We start from the raw sequence: 19014 nt of genomic DNA on the forward strand, positions 1-19014 counted from the left end.
AGGGGAGGATTAATAGCTAGCAGAGGCAGGGGTGCCTTGGGGAAAGTAGCTTAAGGGGGAAAGGGTTAGAGGCGGTATCATGCACCCCTGCTATCGGGCCGATACAGTAAACCACGCGGGAGCGGGCGAGCGCCCAGGCCACTCTCCTGTGCGCGCAATTCAGTAACTTAATTTATTTAAATTAGGGCCCCCGCGGTAAAAAGAGGCGGCTGTCAGCGAGTTTGACAGCCTACGCTCAATTTTGCTGGCGTCAGTTCTCAAACCGGCTGACAGCCAAGGGTTTGGAAACCGGACGCAGGCAAAATTGAGCGTCCGGTTTTCAACCCGCGAGCAGCAGGCCCATTTTAAATTTTTTTTTTTTAAATTTTTTTTTTTTTTTTTTAACTTTTGGGGCCTCCGACTTAATATCGCCATGATATTAAGTCAGAGGGTGCACAGAAAAGCAGTTTTTACTAGGGATGTGAATCGTTTTTCAACGATTAAAATTATCGTCAGATAACTTTAATATCGTCTTAAATCGTTAAAGACCTCGATACAATAGGAATTCTAATGATTTATCGTTAAAAAATCGTAAATCGGGTTAGTGCGCACTAACAGAAAATGATACAAATTGATACTTTTCAGGTCAGTTAAGGTCAGTTTAGGAATGAATATATATTCCGATTGGCTGGCTGCCCTCTTATCTATTGATGTTACCAAGGTTCCCACTGAGGTGATGGTTGGGGGGATGGGAAATGGAAACGGTTGGTAGCTTGACAAAAAAAAGTTATGTGATGATCATCACTCATGTGACTAGAACTTGTTTATTATTTTTGTTACCAGGCAGGCACTGGCAGGTGAAATGCTAGTGCATGTTGAATTTGCCAACCCCTGTGCATTGTAGAAAGGTGGTCCTGGAACTATTATACACACTTCAGATATATGTATATGGTAATTGTTGGTAAGTGTATTTCTGAAGTGGCCACACTGGCCAGTATGTTTACTTTCCCTCCTACTTTACTCACTAGCTAAGCTTTATAAGAATCAAGAAGGGCTTCTCTGCTTGTGTGTTGCTTTTGTTTGGTGTGAGGAGAGGAGAAACATCAGATCTTTATTCAATCTTCTACATCTATTATATTAACCTACTCAATTTTTTAAAATGATTTATTATATCAGTGAATTAATAATTAATTACTAGGTGGTGGTGAATGTCTGACTAGGCTACTAGCCTAGTGTCACTGGCGAGGCTAATGGCATTTTAGCAGAATTATAATTTATTAGTACTGCAGCATTAATATATTCAAGCCTAGGTAGGCAGGCAGTGCACCACTCCAGCAGGCACATCATTGCTTCCTGTGCATTGCATTATATAATATATATAATATTATCAATCAATCAGTGTACTATTAGCTGCAGCTGGTGATTGATTAATACTGAAATATCAGTCTAACTACTAAACTAGTGTGTCGTCTTACAGTGCCAGTGTGTTGGCACTGTAAGACTTAAATTAATAAATCAATTGTTTGTTAGTAGTGCTAGTATATAATAATATTTATTATGGGGTAGCCTAGTGTCATTGGCTAGTGGCTGGCTACGAGCCACGCCAGTGAGCCACTAGTCAGATTACTAGTCACACAGTGACCTGTCACTTGACTATATCCTTCCTATGCTCTGTCCAGGCAGACTCAGGTCCAGCGCTTACTTTGTTGGTGCTGGACTTGAGTCTGCCTGGCTGGTGGCGGTTAGTGGTTACAATTTATAAATCTCTCAGTATCAGGGGTAGTGGCTGGCTACTAGCCACGCCAGTGAGCCACTAGTCAGATTAATAGTCACTCAGTGACCTGTCACTGACTGACGAAGTCACTCACTAACTATCTAACCCTTCTTTATATCTTATCTATTAGGTGCTGCTATCAGTACACTGCTGTGCCAGCTTACTTGTTGGTACTGGACTGGACTTGCAGCCATAAAGTTTTAAAATGTTTGCTGGTAAGAAGAAGAGTACTACTGGAAAGAGAATTCCAGTGACTAGAAAAAAACTGCGAATTGATAATGATACCCCTTCTAATGCAGCTAATGTAAAAGAGCAAGGTAACTTGCAGGACAAGGAAGGAGCAAAATCAGGAAAGGTGAAAGTCAAATCTGTGCAGCAGCAGCAAAGTTTGATAGATGAAGTGCTACAGAAAGTGTTGAATAAAGAATCAGAGGACTCTGAGGAGGAGGAGGAGGAGGATGATGACAATGTTGATGATGATCAGGATCAGGATGAGGAGAAGAACACCACCAATGACAATGGTAGTAATGAATCAGATGATGGTAGTCCGATTGCAAAAACCAATGTCAGTGCCAGTATCCTCTCTATTCCTAAACCAGTTGAAAATTGGCAGGTTAATACAACAACAACTTCTTCTGCTACTTCTACTACTAGTACTAGTACTACTATGACAACAATGACAAGAAATGTCCAGCCTAGAGTAAGGAACAGTAGAAAAACATCTAAGGTTTGGAATCATTTTAATGTTACGGATGATTGGAGATGTGCTGAATGTATCCATTGTAAAAGGATGGTGAGCCGTGGAAGAAGTATTGGACATCTTACTACCACCAATATGAAATATCACCTTGAAAGAGAACATAGAGCACTGTTGCTTGCAGAAGAAACTGCAGGGAAGCCACAGAAGGAAATTACTTCAGAAGATTGTGTGTATGTGAAGCAGAAGCAGTCTCCTTCTCCTCTTCCCCGGCAGCAGCGGCAAGCTACTATTGAGCAGATGGGGTGGTGTCCTTCAGTTTCACAGACTAGGAAGCAAGTAGTATCCAAAGTTGTGACACAACAAATTGCTGTAATGATTGCTGTGGATGATCAGCCACTGCAGATTGTAGAGAATGATGGATTTAAGCAGCTGATGCATCTTGTAGCCCCTGACTACAAAATTCCTTCAAGAACTACATTTACCCGTCAGGTGATTCCTTCCCTGTACTCACAATGTCGTGCTGAAATGCAGATTGTGATGGCAAGGGCAAAGGGAAGGAGCATACATCTCACCACTGATATTTGGACTAGTATGAATACAATGCACGCATATTTGTCTCTAACAGCACATTGGTGGCAGCTGGATGAGGCATTAACTGACAGCACAAGAAGCAGTGGCAGTAGCACCAGCAGCTCCAAAAAGCTTTCTCCAGGATACCGGTGGGCTTTACTGCATGCTCAAGTGATAGACAAGAGACATACTTCTGTAAATATCTTACAGACAATTCAGGAGATGATGGAAGGCTGGAAAGGGCTACTTAGAAGCAGTGATATGGAATGTTTAAATGGATATATCATTACTGACAATGCTGCCAATATGAATAAGGCTCTGGAGGATGGTGGATTCAAAGGCATCCAATGCTTTGCACTTACACTGCACCTGGTAGTGAGGGATGCTTTGGGGCTAAGTGCCAAGGAAGTGCAAGGTGCTGGTACTAGTCAAGCCCTGAAGCAGTTGATTGAAAAGTGTCGCAAAATAGCTGGGCATTTCAATCGCAGTGTGAAAAGTAGGAAGGAACTCAGAGAGAAACAAATAGCAGTTAGGGCACCATTGCATAACCTTGTTCAAGATGTGCCTACCAGATGGAATTCCACTTATCTTATGTTGGAGAGGTTGTCTGAACAACAGACACCTCTGCATGATTTGGCAATGGAATCTGAAATTGGATTGGAAAGTCCTCTGGAATGTCAGGACTGGACAAACATTGCACAGACGGTGCATGTCCTCAAGCCTTTCAAAGAATATACTGATGAACTGAGTGCAGCTACAGCCACGTTAGGTGATATCATCCCTGTAATATATGATCTTGAGCAGGTATTAGAGGAATTTCTGCATCAGACAGATTTGTCGAAGGAAGTGTTGCAGCTTGTGAAATGCTTAAAAGACCAAGTACAGAAAAGGTTGAAACCTCTAATGGAAAAGGATTGCTATATGTTAGCTACTATGTGTGACCCACGTGTGAAAGGCAATGTTGCTCTCAAGTGCAATACTCTTGCATACTGGAAAAATAAGTTGATTAAAATGGTTGAAAAGATTTCAACTCCTCCCACTCTATCCTGCTCAACTGCTTCCAGTTCCACCAGCTGCTCCCCTCTCATGATGACACTCCATTCTCCTCCCAAATTTCATCAAACTGGTGCTATTTCAAAAGCAAGAGCAAGACTTGGCAGATTTGAGACTGGTGGTGCTGCTAACCAGCAGCAATACCTGCAAGAGAAGGTTGCAGAAATTCATGTGAAGAATTTTCTCTCTGAGCCAGTTCAGAGCATGGAGTCAGATCCCCTGAGATATTGGGCAGAAAAAGCTTCAATGTGGCCTTATCTTACCATAGTAGCACAACACTTTCTTTCCTGCCCACCCACCCGTGTGCAAAGCGAAAGAGTATGTTCATTGACAGGGAACATTGTGAGTCCACACCTTGCACGTTTGAATCCAGACTTAGTAGAGGAATTGGTTTTCATCAAAATGAACCTTCCGCTGCTTGAGAATTTGAAAATTCGCTGTGACTGGGAGGAGGAGTGAGTCTCTTGTCTAGGATGGGGATGCAAGGTCATTTGGGGACGCAGCAGGATGGAGCATTCAGCAGCAGCACTGCCTCATGATAGAACTGCCCCTGCCTCTTCACCTCAGGTGTCTGCTGTGCTGTTATCATCTGTCTTGTCAGCTTGATGAATAAGGACTTTCTATGTGCAAGAAAGAAACCTAAGTTTGTGTCTATCAACTGTGTGCGCTTATTTAGCAGCTGTTAGAAAACAGGCAGTTAAAGTACTTTTGAGTTTTGACCATAGTCTCTCTAAGCAGTTAATGTTGTGTGTGTATCATACTGTGATAGGGGCATGGTTTATTTTTCAGGCTGAGACAGTTTATAGCTCAGCTTACCAAACCGGGCTTGGGGATTCCACAGCCAGCTGGATTTTTAGAATATCCACAAAGAATATGCATGAGATACATTTGCATATCATGGGGACTCAGTATATGCAAATTTACATCATGCATAAAATCTGGCTGAGTGGTTATTTGGGAAACCCTGGTTTATAGGGACCAATTTGTCTCACTCTCTAGAAATAAAGCCTGACCACCTAAGTTAGTGCCTAAATCAAAACCATCTCCACTATGTGTCATGAGTTACTTAACCTCCCTGTGATCAGTATTCAAAAGCTTTCTGTGGCCGAGATTTAAATATTTCTTCCTGCTGACCAGATACATGTTAAGCTGAATTTTCAAGTTGCATTAATAAAAAACAGCATTTACGTGTTTAAATTGCATATACTTGTTTATATACTAGTACAACATGAGTAAATCTACATGTGTGAAAAAAAGGGATGGTCCAGGTGTTCCCAAGTGGAGACCAACATATGTATGTTAGTCGCTATTTTATAAGAGATTTACTGTATGTGTAGATTTGGCAGCTTACTTAATATTTACTCTCGCTCTTTATCTGGAGTAAGTGATTGTATAAGTCTTAACAGTGAAATACTGACTAGGTCGGGGTCTGGGAGAAATTGGGGAAGCTGAGTCTGATCTTGATGAGTTGCAGATGGACTGGAAACTGAAAGACTAATTGATAACACTGGTAATTTTATTGCTGTGTGCATGTTAGAAAATCTCTTGACAAGCACACACAAATCTCAATTTATAATAATTTTAATAATTGAGTCCACTAATATTTCTCAAATTAAAAACATTTTATTAACTACAAAAATATAACAAAAATAAATAATACTGTTATAAAAATATAACTTTAAAATGACAAAATAATAAAATAAAATAAAAAATTATGTGTTGTTTAGCACCCCACTCAGGGCTAATTTTGATACGAGGCATCTCATGAGGAGGAGATACCTGTGCCCTCAGCTCCTGAATGGCCTCCTCCATGGCTGACAGCCTCCTCTCCACATCCTTGGAATGTGCCCTGAGGCTGTTTACTCCCTGCAGGATCTCCTTCAGCATGCCAAACTGCGCATGCGCAGTGCATACGCAGCTTGGAGGAGATCCTGCAGGGAGTAAAGCAGCAGTGGTGCTGCTGGTGCTGGTGCTGCTGGGCCCGGCTGTGGCTGCCTCCATTCTTTCTCCACCACTGCTGGCACTGGTGGTTGTGGCTGCCTCTTCTTGCCCTGTAAAGAAGTGTAAAAAAATTCAACATAAGATATAGAACAGGGGTGGGCAGTTTCGGTCTTCGAAGGCCACAAACCAGTCTGGTTTTCAGGATATCCCTAATAAATATGCATGAGAGAGATTTGCATGCACTCTGCCTCAGTTGTATGCAAATTTATGTCATGAATATTCATTAGGATATCCTAAAACCTCGACAGGTTTGTGGCCCTCGAGGACTGGAATTGCCCATCCCTGATATAGAACAATACATATCAACCTAATAAATGAAGCTTGACCGACGTGCTGCAAATGCGCAGTAGAGAGCAGCTCTACTGCGCATGTGCAGGCGAGCACGTCGGTCAGCAGAGCGTACCCAAAAAAAAAATGGCGCTGGGAGGAGCGGCGGTGGCGAGGAGCAGCAGCGGTGGAGGCGCACGCGAGGGAGGGGACCCCCCCCCCCCGGAGATCTTCCGTCTGGGAGGAGCAGAAGCGGCGAGGAGGAGGAGTAGCGGTGGCGACGCGTGCGAGGGAGGGGACCCCCCCGGAGATCTTCCGTCTGCGCCATCCGAGGGAAGGGGTTGAGAGAGGGGGAGTGACTGGGGGGAGGAAGGAGAGAGTGAGGGAGGGGGGAGGGGGGAGTGGAGTGACTGAAGGGAGGGGGGAGGGAGGAGAGAGTGAAGGGAGGGGAGAGAATTGACTGAGGGGAGGGGGGAGGGAGGAGAGAGTGGGGGGAGGGGGAGAGAAGTGACTGAGGGGAGGGGAGAGTGAGGGGAGGAGAGAGTGAGGGGAGGGGGGGGAGGGAGGTGAGAGCGAGTGGGAAGGAGAATAGAGGGGGAGTAAAGAGGGAGTGGAAGGGAGAATGGGGAGGGGAGGTGGGAGGGAGAATGAGTGGGAAGGAAATGGACCAAAAAATTTTTTTAAATGTAGCCCGTTATTACGGGCTTAAAGGCTAGAATGTGAAATAAATAAGCAAATATTGTACGCACCAGCAAGTTTATAATATTAAATTACATTCAACCCCTTAGTTAACTAAATTACAGGGTTTTAGAAAAATGAGTTTATATTCTACAACATCAGAGAGGGAGAGTGGAGGGATATCATTCTAGATAATTAGAGATATTATATAAATATATAATATAACATAACATACATCTATCCCACCCTATATAACTGACTGAAATCCCCCTCTTCTCACCTCCAACTCCCAGTTATTTATTTCCCTGTTTTATTGTAACTGTCACTCTCCTTACAATGCTCTTGTTACAGTTGTTTGAGTTATCTCTTATCTTGCACACTTTGTTAAATGTAAACCGGTTTGATGTGATCCATGTCATGAAAGCCGGTATAGTAAAAATAATAAATAAATAAATAATTTTGTTTTTCAGCCTCAGACAGATACTAGACAAACTACTACTACTAGTACTACATACGTACTGGCCCTGTGGCCCAAAATACAAGCCATTAAGCCCGTAAAAACGTGCTACATTAAAAAAAAAAGTATTTCGGTTCATTTTTGAACATGGCACTCTTCTACAGTTCTTCTTCCTCACTCATCCTCTTTCTCCCACTGCCTCCTTCCCCTCTCGCTGACTAATACCCACTTCCCCTCAGTCTCACATTCCTCCCCCATTCACATTTGCAGCATGTTGGTCAATGGTCAGGGCTCAATTATCTAATAATATAATACCTGGCCCAGCAGTGACAGTTCCCTCCGTCCTCCTCTGCTGACAGCTACTGGGCCCAGGAAGCCCTGCGTCGTCCCTGCTGGTGTGTGGTTCTGTACGAAGACACAGATCAAATTTCAGAGAACAACAGTTAAAATTAAAAAAAAAGGAATCAGATCTGACACAAACATTATTAAACACAAATTCCATTACAATTAATTGAATAATATTTGTGTACTTGTCCTCAAAACAACCTACCAGGCAAAGGATGCGCTAAAGTCATGCGGACCTCCTCAAGCCAATCACCCGCGTGAAGTCTCAGATGCCGACCTGAGAATTAGAGGTAGAAAGGAAATAGAAAAACATTAATTGATTAATAAATTAATTACAAACACAACATGCCCTACTAGGTTATTTTTTTATGCAATATATACAATTCAGTAATAAAAAAATACTTAGCTATCTTTCAATGTGGCATTCCAAATTCCCAAATACAAATCCTACCATTTCAAAATGATAAATAAATATAAATAATATACCAGTAGTTAACATCTCTCACCTTTCTTCTTGAGATCTTCGATCTCACGCGGGTAAGAGGCTCTCCGGCAGAACTCCTCTTGGACAGCCACCCAGGCAGCAGGCTCCCTTTGAAGGTTAGGCCTGCTGCCTGAGGGGGTGTAGAGATTCTCCTCATCCAGGAGGAGTAGCCGGGCTAGGAGGTCCACATCTGCCTGTGTGAACCGGGGCTTCCTGGACCTAGTATCATCAGCTGCCTTTGAGGAGGACGGTTGGGCTGACTCCCTATCACGATCCATCTACAATGAGAAAATAAAAAAGAAGATAAAAAAAGTAAGTTCAGAAGCTCAGAATGCAAAGGGCTGAAGTATCCCACCCTTCACATCCCTCCCCCCCCCCCCCCCCCCCCCCCCCCCCCCCCCACTGCTGGTATATGGGAGAGGGTGGGGGAGGTGAAGGGGCAAGCAGCCCCACTTCCTGGTCTCTGAAGGACAGATCTCTTCAGAAAATCAGAGCTGAATGCAGGGGGTGTCTCCCCCTTCACATCCTCCCCCCCCCCCCCCCCCCCCCCCACTGCTGGTATATGGGAGAGGGAATGGATGGAGGGATAGATTATTTTGAGGCCCATCAGGAGGTGAATTTCATTTTTGAGAAGGGGACAGGGTTCAGAGCTCCTCAGATAGTAGGTCAAAATGTTCTGCCCAATCCACGTGAAAAAAAGAGGGTCAGGGCATTCGGGGTTACGGTGCATGGGTTCTGCTGGTCTTTCTGTTGTCTCTGCAGATGAAGATTCGGGAGATTTTCCAGGCACCATGCAGAGTGAAGCTTGGAGGAACAAGGCGTTTTAGACTACAGCGGTTGGTCGGGAGAAGGGAAGTTGGACACCAGGTTTCCAGGAAGAAGCAGAGCCGGAGGGTTTGTATCTCGGCGGGGATTCGGGTGAGTTAAAGGCAGTAGGCACAAAATCGAGGAAGGAAAAAGGGCAAATCTTCCAGCACAGAGACAGACAGCAGCTCCTCAGAGTCTTCGTCTTCCTCTTCTAGTGAGTCAGACACCGAGGGGAGACCTAGGGTCATTGCGGGACCTAGACAGGATATGGGTCACCCAGCGTTAGCCTCCCTAATGGAATTGTGGGAGGAAGTGCCAAAAAGACTGCGTAGGAGGATTAAAAAACGTAAATTATGCTAATAAATTTAAGCTGTTAGAACGGAGATGCGGAGAGAGGAAGGACAGAAAAAAAGAGCAAAAAGAAGGACAAGGAGAGGGAGAAAAGACCCAAGTTCGCCAAGAATATTTTGAACTGGGTGAGGGGATTTTTACACTTTACCAGCGTAGTAGGGCATTACAAACCTCATCAATATGGGCCTCTGTTGGCATATGCCGACAGTATTTTGGGTCTCTCATAGAAGGTGTCCCATATGCAATTTTATAAAGTATCTTTCCAAACGTTATAAGGGAATTACCTCCTCTGTTGAATAAAACTGTTTTCTTGAAAAATTCATTTATTGAAAAAAAATTTTGAGAAGAAAGTGGATTGTTTCATAGAACTTCAATGCATTACTTGTTTGTAATGCTATATATCGGTTTTAATCATGAACATTCCACCTCCAACCCTTTTATTTTCTTAAATTTTTGTGTGAATTGCAGTGTGCTTTAAAAACTTTCATAGAAATTCTTGATGGCAGTGATAAGTTAGAATACCGCTTATTAAATGATAACACCAACTTATATCTGAAAATTTACAATCCACCCGACAAGGCCTTGTTTCTGACCCGAATGGGTCTTTCTTCAGGGGAAGTCAATAAATGTTATTAATTGGTCGGAATTACTTATCTTAAAGCTGTTGTTCACCAAAACTCCATATTTTTCATGCCTCACCAAAGGCTATGCGATGTTCAGGCAATAAGAAGCTGTCGAGGAAACTCCTTCCTTCACTGCAAATGTTCTTTTAGAAGTTACCGCGAGCTGAAACGCTTCGCTGTTATTCCGTGGTGGATGATTCAACGCTCTCTATGAACGCTCAATGCTGTCGCGGGCTTGAAGGGATTTAAACTCCTTCTCCTTATATTCAACGACCAGCCTATCAATGTTCAGACGTCTCGTAAACGTGTTGACGTAAGACTTAAATCAATGTGATCCAGTCCAGTTCTTCATTAAGTCCCCGAGGAGCCTGAGTTTTCAAGGTAAATATCCAAAATGCCTCACAGCGATTCAACAACGAAATCCGATCACCCCCTCTGGGTGACTGTTGTATTTGATCAATTATAGTCCATCTTAACTCTGCAAACGTGTGATTGAACTGTAAGCAATGGGCTACCATCGGGGCTTTAACAGTTTCTGTGTTAATGCAAGGCTTATGTTCGTTTAACCTAAGTCTTATACAGCGAATAGTTCTGCCTATGTACACTAAGGGACACGGGCATACGATGGCATAAACAACGAGGGAGGATGCACAACTGGTGAACCATCTTCTATATACTTTATAGTGTGGGATGCTCCCAGACTAATCCCTCTATGGTATTGTTGCAATGAATACAATGGCCACATCTGTGATGTCCCGGTTGTACTGTGATTGTCCTGTTAGTTAGATGAGCATGAACTAACTTATCTCGTAGGTTGCTGCCCCGTGAAGTGACAATTAAAGGGTGATTTTGAAATATTTCATGCAACTGTACCAAGTGCCAATGTTGATGTATCGCTTTAGAAATAACAGATGTGGCTGTGGTGTGTTTTAAAACACATACTGTATCTGGATGCTCTTTTTTGGGTCTGTAAGTTAGTAATGATTCTTGATCCGAATACTTCGCCCGTTTATAAGCCTTTTTTATGGCTTGTTTTGGATAACCACGTTGTTTGAATCTGTCAGTCAAAATTGTGGCTTGGAGTTCAAATTCACTCACATTTGAACATATTCTTCTAGCCCTGAAAAATTGGCTGACAGGTAAACCACATTTAAATGTGTGCGGATGATGACTGTGGAACCTCAATAAATTATTACAAACTCATATAGGGAAATTGAGAACACAGCAAGGTCACTGGGCCACTAGCGAGAAGGACATTGGGGAAACTCTGTGCTTATTTTATGCACATCTGTACTCAGAAGATCGTGAGGGGGGGGCATTGAGGAGAATGCCTTCTTTAAGGGAGTTTCCCTCCCAACTCTTACTTCTTCTCAGGTGGACATGCTTAATAAACCGATTTCAGTCTTTGAAATCGAGAAAGTCATTCAGAACAGCAAAGTGGGCAAAGCTCCAGGACCCGATGGGTTCTCCTATGACTACTTTAAGATCTTAAGAAAACAAGTGTCCGAACCGTTATGTAAATTTTTCCTGAACGGTCTGGAGACTGGGGCATTTCCACCGGATTTTAATAAGGCGTATATCACAGTCTTACCTAAACCAGGAAAGGATTGGTCGCAGGCTGCATCTTATCGACCAATCTCTCTTTTAAACTGTGACCTTAAGTTGTTGGCTAATGTGCTTGCCTCTAGAATCAGTTCGGTATTACCACATATATCTCTCAACCAAGTAGGGTTTGTAAAGGGTCGGTCAGCCAGTTCTCATATTGTGAATCTTACTACCGCCATGGCCTACTGTGTTTCTCATCAAATAGAATCCATGGCAGTAAGCTTTGATTCAGAAAAGGCGTTTGATCGGGTAGCTTGGCCTTACCTATTTTCAGTTTTAGGCAGGTATGGTTTTACAGGTAATATTTTACATTATATTAAGCTCCTGTACAGCAACCCTACATCTCACTTGTTAGTCAACAGCTCCATCACGACCCCCTTCACTCCTTATCGTGGGGTCCGGCAGGGGTGCCTCTTGTCCCCCCTACTTTATATACTGTCATTAGATCCCTTATTAAGGGTGATAACTGAAGACCCAGGCATTCGGGGTCTTGAAGTGGGGAAAACTTCATTCAAAATTGCGGCATTTGCCGATGATCTACTAATATTTCTAACGGACCCGGTGAATTCACTACCTCATGTTCTGCGATACCAAAATGAATTCGGCTCCTTTTCCAGCCTCAAAATTAATAGAGACAAATCCGAAGCGATGCCGATATACAGCAACTTGGAGGCGGCTTGGGGAAGGAGTTTCCCATTACGATGGGCGACTACCTATATCAAATACTTAGGTATACTTGTTCCCTCCAATGTAGATCACATTTATCAAACTAATATCCCTCCCATGCTGAAAAATCTTCAAGAAAGATTGGAGCGATGGTCTCATTTACCCCTCTCTCTAACTGGACGATTACACTTGTTTAAAATGAACGAACTGCCTAGATGGTTATACCTATTGCAGATGCTCCCAGTGTGGCTGCGTAAAGCTGATCTTCAGCGAATACATTCGGGGGTACGGAAGTTTTTATGGCAAGGGCGCAGAGCTCGGATAGCGTTATGCTGGTTGCAAGAGCCACAATGTAAAGGCGGTTTGGCTTGTCCGGACCTAAAAAAATACAATCTAGTATGCATGTTGCGACACATTAAGGATTGGTTTGGAGGGACGTCCTTTCACTCCTCACATCAACACTTGCATGCATGGTTTCAAGGTTTGGATTTGACGGCACTTATTCAAATTCCAAGGTGTATGATACCTCCTACAGTGAGGCAATTTCTGGTTTTGGATTCGGGGAGGAGGGCCTGGGCCTATTTGAGGGCTTATAAGGAAACCCCGGGTATCCTGACACTCATGGTACCAATATGTGGTAATCCTCATTTCTCCCCCGGGCTTACGGATGTGGTCTTTAAACGATGGGAGGGGAAGGGTTTGAAATTTGTAGGACAAGTGGTGCACTGGGCACAACGTACTCTTTATTCTTTTCAAGAATTACAAGACAAATATGGATTGTTAAATACTGACCAGTTTAATTACCTGCAAGTTAGACATTATCTTACATCAAATGGACTCCAAAGTTTCGCCCCCCTAGACTATAGCTTCTTAGAAAAACTGTTTCTCTGTCCATCACTGGGGAAACCCAAATGTTCCCACATTGCTAAAGTAGTGGTCCATAACCGACCAGACCGTCTATTAGAGACTCTTGCCCACAAATGGAACGCTAGCACATCTCTCATGTTATCCACCACTAACATTAAGAATTTTTTGCAAAACATACCACTCCTCTCCGAAAATTCAAATATTAGGGAAGTACAATTTAAATTCTTATGGCAATACTATTATACCAGATCACGAGCTTATCAATTGAAGATTTGCCCAACGCCCTACTGTTTGAAATGTAATCACGGGTTGAGTGATTATATCCACAGTTTTTGGTCTTGTCCCAAGGTACAGTCTTTGTGGCAGGAGATCCATGTTTTTTGTTCTTCCTTACTGAGCCGTCCGTTACCACAAAGTCCACGGTTTTGGCTGTTTGGAAATCTTTCTGATAGCCAACAGCCCATTTCTAAATTAACTTGTAGATTTTTGGGATTAGCGGCGGTACTGGCGAAACAAATTATTCTTTCGGAGTGGCTCTCTGCTGAGGCGCCTCAGTTCCAACATTGGTTAAATAAAATGTTCAAACTGGCGGGATTTGAGAGTTTAACTGCTAAGAAAGTATAAGAAAACAAAAAGAGTTAACAGACACTTGGAAACCTTTCTTGACTTATTACAAAACTCATGCTTCTAAATAAGAAGAGGCAACGTAACCTGGGTAATGGTGACTCCAGTTTTTACCTGTTCTTCACTGTTTTCCACTGGTCTTCACTGGGTTTCACAGTAACGCTACAACATAGACAAGCAAATGTCAAGTTTTTCTTCATACGGGTTTCTTAATAATGTTTTCCATAATGTTTTCTTTCACTTACCCTATGGTTGTATTGTACTGTACCTTTTTCTTATTGTGGTACTATTTATTGATTGACTGGTTTTTTTTTGTTTTTTTTTCTACCAACATTGTCAATGAGTTTACCTTGTCAGTGTCACTGAGCTAGGGAAAGGTTAGGGGACGGGGAGGGAGTGGGTTGAAAAGAATAATGGTTGGAGCACAATCACATTCCCCTTAAGTGCGGATATGGGGAACTGGACGAAAGGGAATTCAATGTTATTGTACTGGAAGGTTATATTACAGTAAGAATTGTGTTACCTGATGGGAATATGGTATTGTTTGTTTGTATGTTCTTGAATCCCAAATAAAGTTTTTATTCAACCAAAATAAATAAATAAATAAATAAATAAATAATTACGGTCGGTGGACTTACGAAATACTGTGGTTGAAAATTGATTGTTTGTCAAAGAAACCATTACGTCCAAGAAAGCTATATGATCATCTGAATGTTGCATGGTGAATTTTATGTTTGCATCAATGGAATTTATCCACTGTTCAAATTGATTGAGCTCCATCACTGTTCCTTGCCATAAAACAAATATATCGTCTATATAACGATACCAGCTAATAATATGTTGTTGCCAATCAGAGTTGTAAATCCACCTTTCTTCGAAATACGCCATGTATAGATTAGCTGTTGTAGGGGCTAAAGGGGACCCCATAGGGATCCCATGAATTTGTTGGTAAATTGTTTCCCCATCTATAAAGTAATTGTTGTATAGTACTGTTTCTTCAAATTGTAAAATACAATCAGACGTTATTCTAAGATGGTCTACTCTGTGTTGCAAACATTGTCGTATAACTCGCAATGCCTCAGGTTGAGGAATATTAGTGTATAAGGCTGATACGTCCATAGTGACTAATATAATCTGTGTTGATGTTAAAAGATCATTAATTTGTTGTGGTCTTTTACTCTATATTAGATAACAGTCTGCATTCTGCATGCTTGACAGAGGTGAGGGATTCTGCTAACCAGGATTTATTTATTTATTTATTTATTAACTTTTATTTACCGACATTCGTGCAGCACATCATGCCGGTTTACAAAAAACTCAGGTGGGTGATACAATAAAACAATAAAAACAATGTACATAGAAAATAAAAGTAGAAAACCATTACAATGTAACCTTAGAGCAAATTACTATTTCTTATAACCTTAGAACAAAATACTATTTCTTACAAAAAAAACATTAAAAACCGCACATTATCAAAAAGAGATAAAGTAAGTAGAGGGGGGATGTTGTCTCTTCTGGGGATCCTTAGGTGGTGGTGGGGGGGGGGAAGCGGGGGAGGAAAAAGGAAAGGGAGAATGTTCGAGTTGAGGGGGCTGGGGAGGAATTAAGTATGGTTTGTGTCGGGATATGCTTGTCGGAATAGCCATGTTTTGACTCCTTTCTTGAACGTTTGCAGGGATGTCTCTTGGCGTAGGAGGGTGGGTAGGGAGTTCCAGAGGGTGGGGCCAGCGACGGAGAAGGCTCTCTCTCTGGTGTGGGTAGAATGTGCTGCCTTTAGAGAAGGGGTGTGCAGGGTACCTGCATGGGTTGTTCTTGTGGGTCGGTCGGAGGACCGGTAACGAGGCATTTCGTCGAGCCAGGTGTGGTTATGTTTGTGTAGGGAATTGTGAAGTAGAGTGAGGGTTTTGTATTGTGAGCGGAAGGAGATGGGTAACCAATGTAGGTCTTTTAGTATGGGGGTGATGTGGTCCCTTTTTTGAGTGCCTGTTATGATTCTAGCCATGGAATTTTGTAGAATTTGGAGGGGTTTGATGGTGGTGGCGGGGAGTCCTAGTAATAGGGAATTGCAATAGTCTAGTTTTGTGAGCATTGTGGTCTGTATGACTGTGCGGAAATCGTGTGTGTGGAGGAGGGGTTTGAGTTTTTTTATGATGTTAAGTTTGTAGAAACCCCCCTTTATTAGATTTTTGATGTGGGGTTTGAAACTTAGGTGTTGGTCAATGTAGACGCCTAGATCTCTTACAACCTGGGTCTGAGGGGTGGCTGTGGTTGTATTTTGTGGAGTGTTCTGTCGCATGGGGAGAGTGAAGCGTTCAGGCTGCTTAGAGATGATGAGTAATTCTGTTTTTGACGAGTTTAGAGCAAGATGGAGTTCGGTTAGCGAGGCGCTTATGGTGGCGAGGCAAGATTCCCAGCGTTGCAGGGGTTCTTTTATGGAATCCTGAAACGGGATGAGAATCTGCACGTCATCTGCATACAGGAAGAAATTCAGGCCTAGTTTGGAGAGGAGGTGGCATAGGGGTATGAGATAAATATTGAATAGGGTGGAGGATAGGGATGATCCTTGGGGTACGCCTTGCGTGATAGGAATGTGAGAGGATGTCTGACTTTCTTTGTTTTTCCAATAGTAAGAGTACTGTGTTCTTCTACATGTGCAGTCTTGCTTTTTCCTAGGTAAGACTGTTGCTGTTCAAGTCCTGGGTGTTAGTACTCTTATAGCATGGCTGGTATGCTGTATCATTTCTAAATGTCTTTTTAGCAGGTTGTCATGTTATTTCACAAAGTGACTGGCAGGGAAGGGATTTTGAAGTACTATTATTGAGGGGATATCCGAAATTGAATATATTTTTTGTATGGTGACTTGAAAGGGGACATTTCCTAATTCTGCTCTGTATAAACTCCAGAAGAGATCAGAGCTTTCTGAGGTCGACAGTGAGATGCCTGAGAGTTTGTCTGTATCGAAAAACTGTGTGCTGCATGTGCATATCAGTCCCAGATTTCTCACTGATGCAGAAAGCAAAGATTAAACATTTTGTGAAAAAAAAATAACATTTAATGATATTTTGTAAGCAGTTATTGAAATTAAAGAATGTTATCTTTCTCCTGCATCATCTAACAATAAAATAATATCTAGGATTTTTTATTTTTTTTAGTATAGCTGTTAAATATAGTGTGCAGCGTGTCAAGCACGTCAGCAGCATCTGTCAGGTGGTATCATGATGGAAAAAAGGTTGAGAACCACTGCTCTACAGCACTGGTGCACAAACCTGACCTGGGAGAAACGCAGCCAAATCAGGGTTTTAGGACATCCTGAATGAATGTGAAGGAAATACATCTACATGCATTGGATACAGGTCACGCAAATCTGTCTTATGCACATTGATTATGTATATCCTAAAAACCTGATGGCCTGGAGATAGCTTTGCACTAGCGCTGCCCATCTACAAGACCCTTAACATTGTGCTCATGACAGCCCACACAGGTTGGAACGGGGAAGAGACACCTCATGCCACATTTGCACGAGCCTACACGGGTCAGAAGAAGGTAGAGGCGTGCTTGCATCAGCCAGCAGGTAGAGGTGTGCTGGAGTTGGCCCACAAAAGCTGGAAGGAGGGCAGAACTCTGGTGGCTGCCTTCCCATGCCAAGCTGGCACGGAGGAGGAAAGCTAAAGCAGTGGGCTGGCAGCATCATATTCAATGGAGGAAGGGGAATGAGGGAAGCAGGTGAGTGCTGGGGTCAGGGAGGCAAGAAAGGATGGTGGTGCTCAGTGGTGGTTAGAGCAGAGGGCTGAGAACCAGGGTTCAGATCTCACTTCTCCCATTCATGCTTCTTGGGACTTGGGCAAGTCACTTAACCCTTAGTTGCCTCACGTAAAAGACTTAGAAGTGAATGTTCAAAAGGGTTTGCACACATATACTATTTTATAAATGTTGAGAATATGCGTGTATTTTCTGTTTCACACACATTTTACCAGGGAGAAAAGGAGATGGGCTCACCTCTTCTTCCCTTCCGTCTCCTTTTCTTATCCCTCATCTCACTGAAGTTTCCTCTTCTGCTGGCAGGGAGTGAGGACCCTGCCAGCATTGCAGCTCTCTGCCACACACGAATCCTTCCTTTGCTGCTGGCAGGGCAGGCCCGGCCGGGTATGCACACCTTGCATTTGCACAGGGCAGCACACCTGGGAGGGCAGCAGCAGCAGCAGGAGAGGCCATGGGCGGAGCTCAACTCGCCACCAGCGGCCAAAAACGAGAAACATTTGCAGAGAGGTGGGCCACTGGCGGAGCTGAACCCACCAGAAGCCAAAAATGAAGAAAGGACGTGGCTGTTTCCTCTTTTAGCTGTGCGTGTGCACACAGCTTTGCAGCTCCCAGCCCCCACCCTTCGCAGAAAGGCCAGTGGGACCAAAGAAAGAGTAGCCCACGGGCCGGTTGGAACTTAAGGAGGAGGCGGCTGGCGGGGCCATGGTGGAGCTCATCCCAATGCGGCCTGAAGTCAAGAGGACAGAGGGGACCGCGGTGGAGCCCATCCCACCATGGCCTGGAGAAAGGAAGCCGCGTGTGTGTATGTGCATGTGTCTGTTTTTGTGTCTGAGAGCTTGAGTGCATATCATGTATTGTGTCTGTGTCAGAGCTTGTGTTCATGTGTACGGTTTTGTGTCTGAGAGCTTGAGTGTATATGCATGTATTGTGTCTGTGTCGGAGCGTGTGTGTACGTGTATATGTATGTTTTTGTGTCTATGAGAGCTTGAGTGCATATGCATGTATTGTGTCTGTGTCAGAGCTTTTGTTCATGGGTATGTGTGCAAGAACCTGTGCGCTTATGTATGTGTCTGTATGAGAGACCGTGTGCAAGTGCCTGTGTGTGTGTGCGCGCTTGTGAGAGCCTCTGCATCACATATAGGTTCTCACAGGCATGCTCACACACACACACACTATATGTCTGTGAGGGAAAGAGAGCATAGGCATGTGTATAAGAAATGGAGTGTGTGAGAGAGTGAATGTGTGTGTAGGTGAAGATAGTTTGTGTGGCCCTACCTCCCCAATCCACAACGATCTTAAGGTGACTGGAAATCAAAAGATCCCAGGTTTGGAGAGAGCAGGAGATTTTTTAAATCCTTAATAGTTTTAATTATTGGGTATAATTCGATGTTTCTACTGTTTTGA

Source organism: Rhinatrema bivittatum, chromosome 7 (genome assembly GCF_901001135.1).
Source record: "Rhinatrema bivittatum chromosome 7, aRhiBiv1.1, whole genome shotgun sequence".
Taxonomy (NCBI): domain Eukaryota; kingdom Metazoa; phylum Chordata; class Amphibia; order Gymnophiona; family Rhinatrematidae; genus Rhinatrema; species Rhinatrema bivittatum.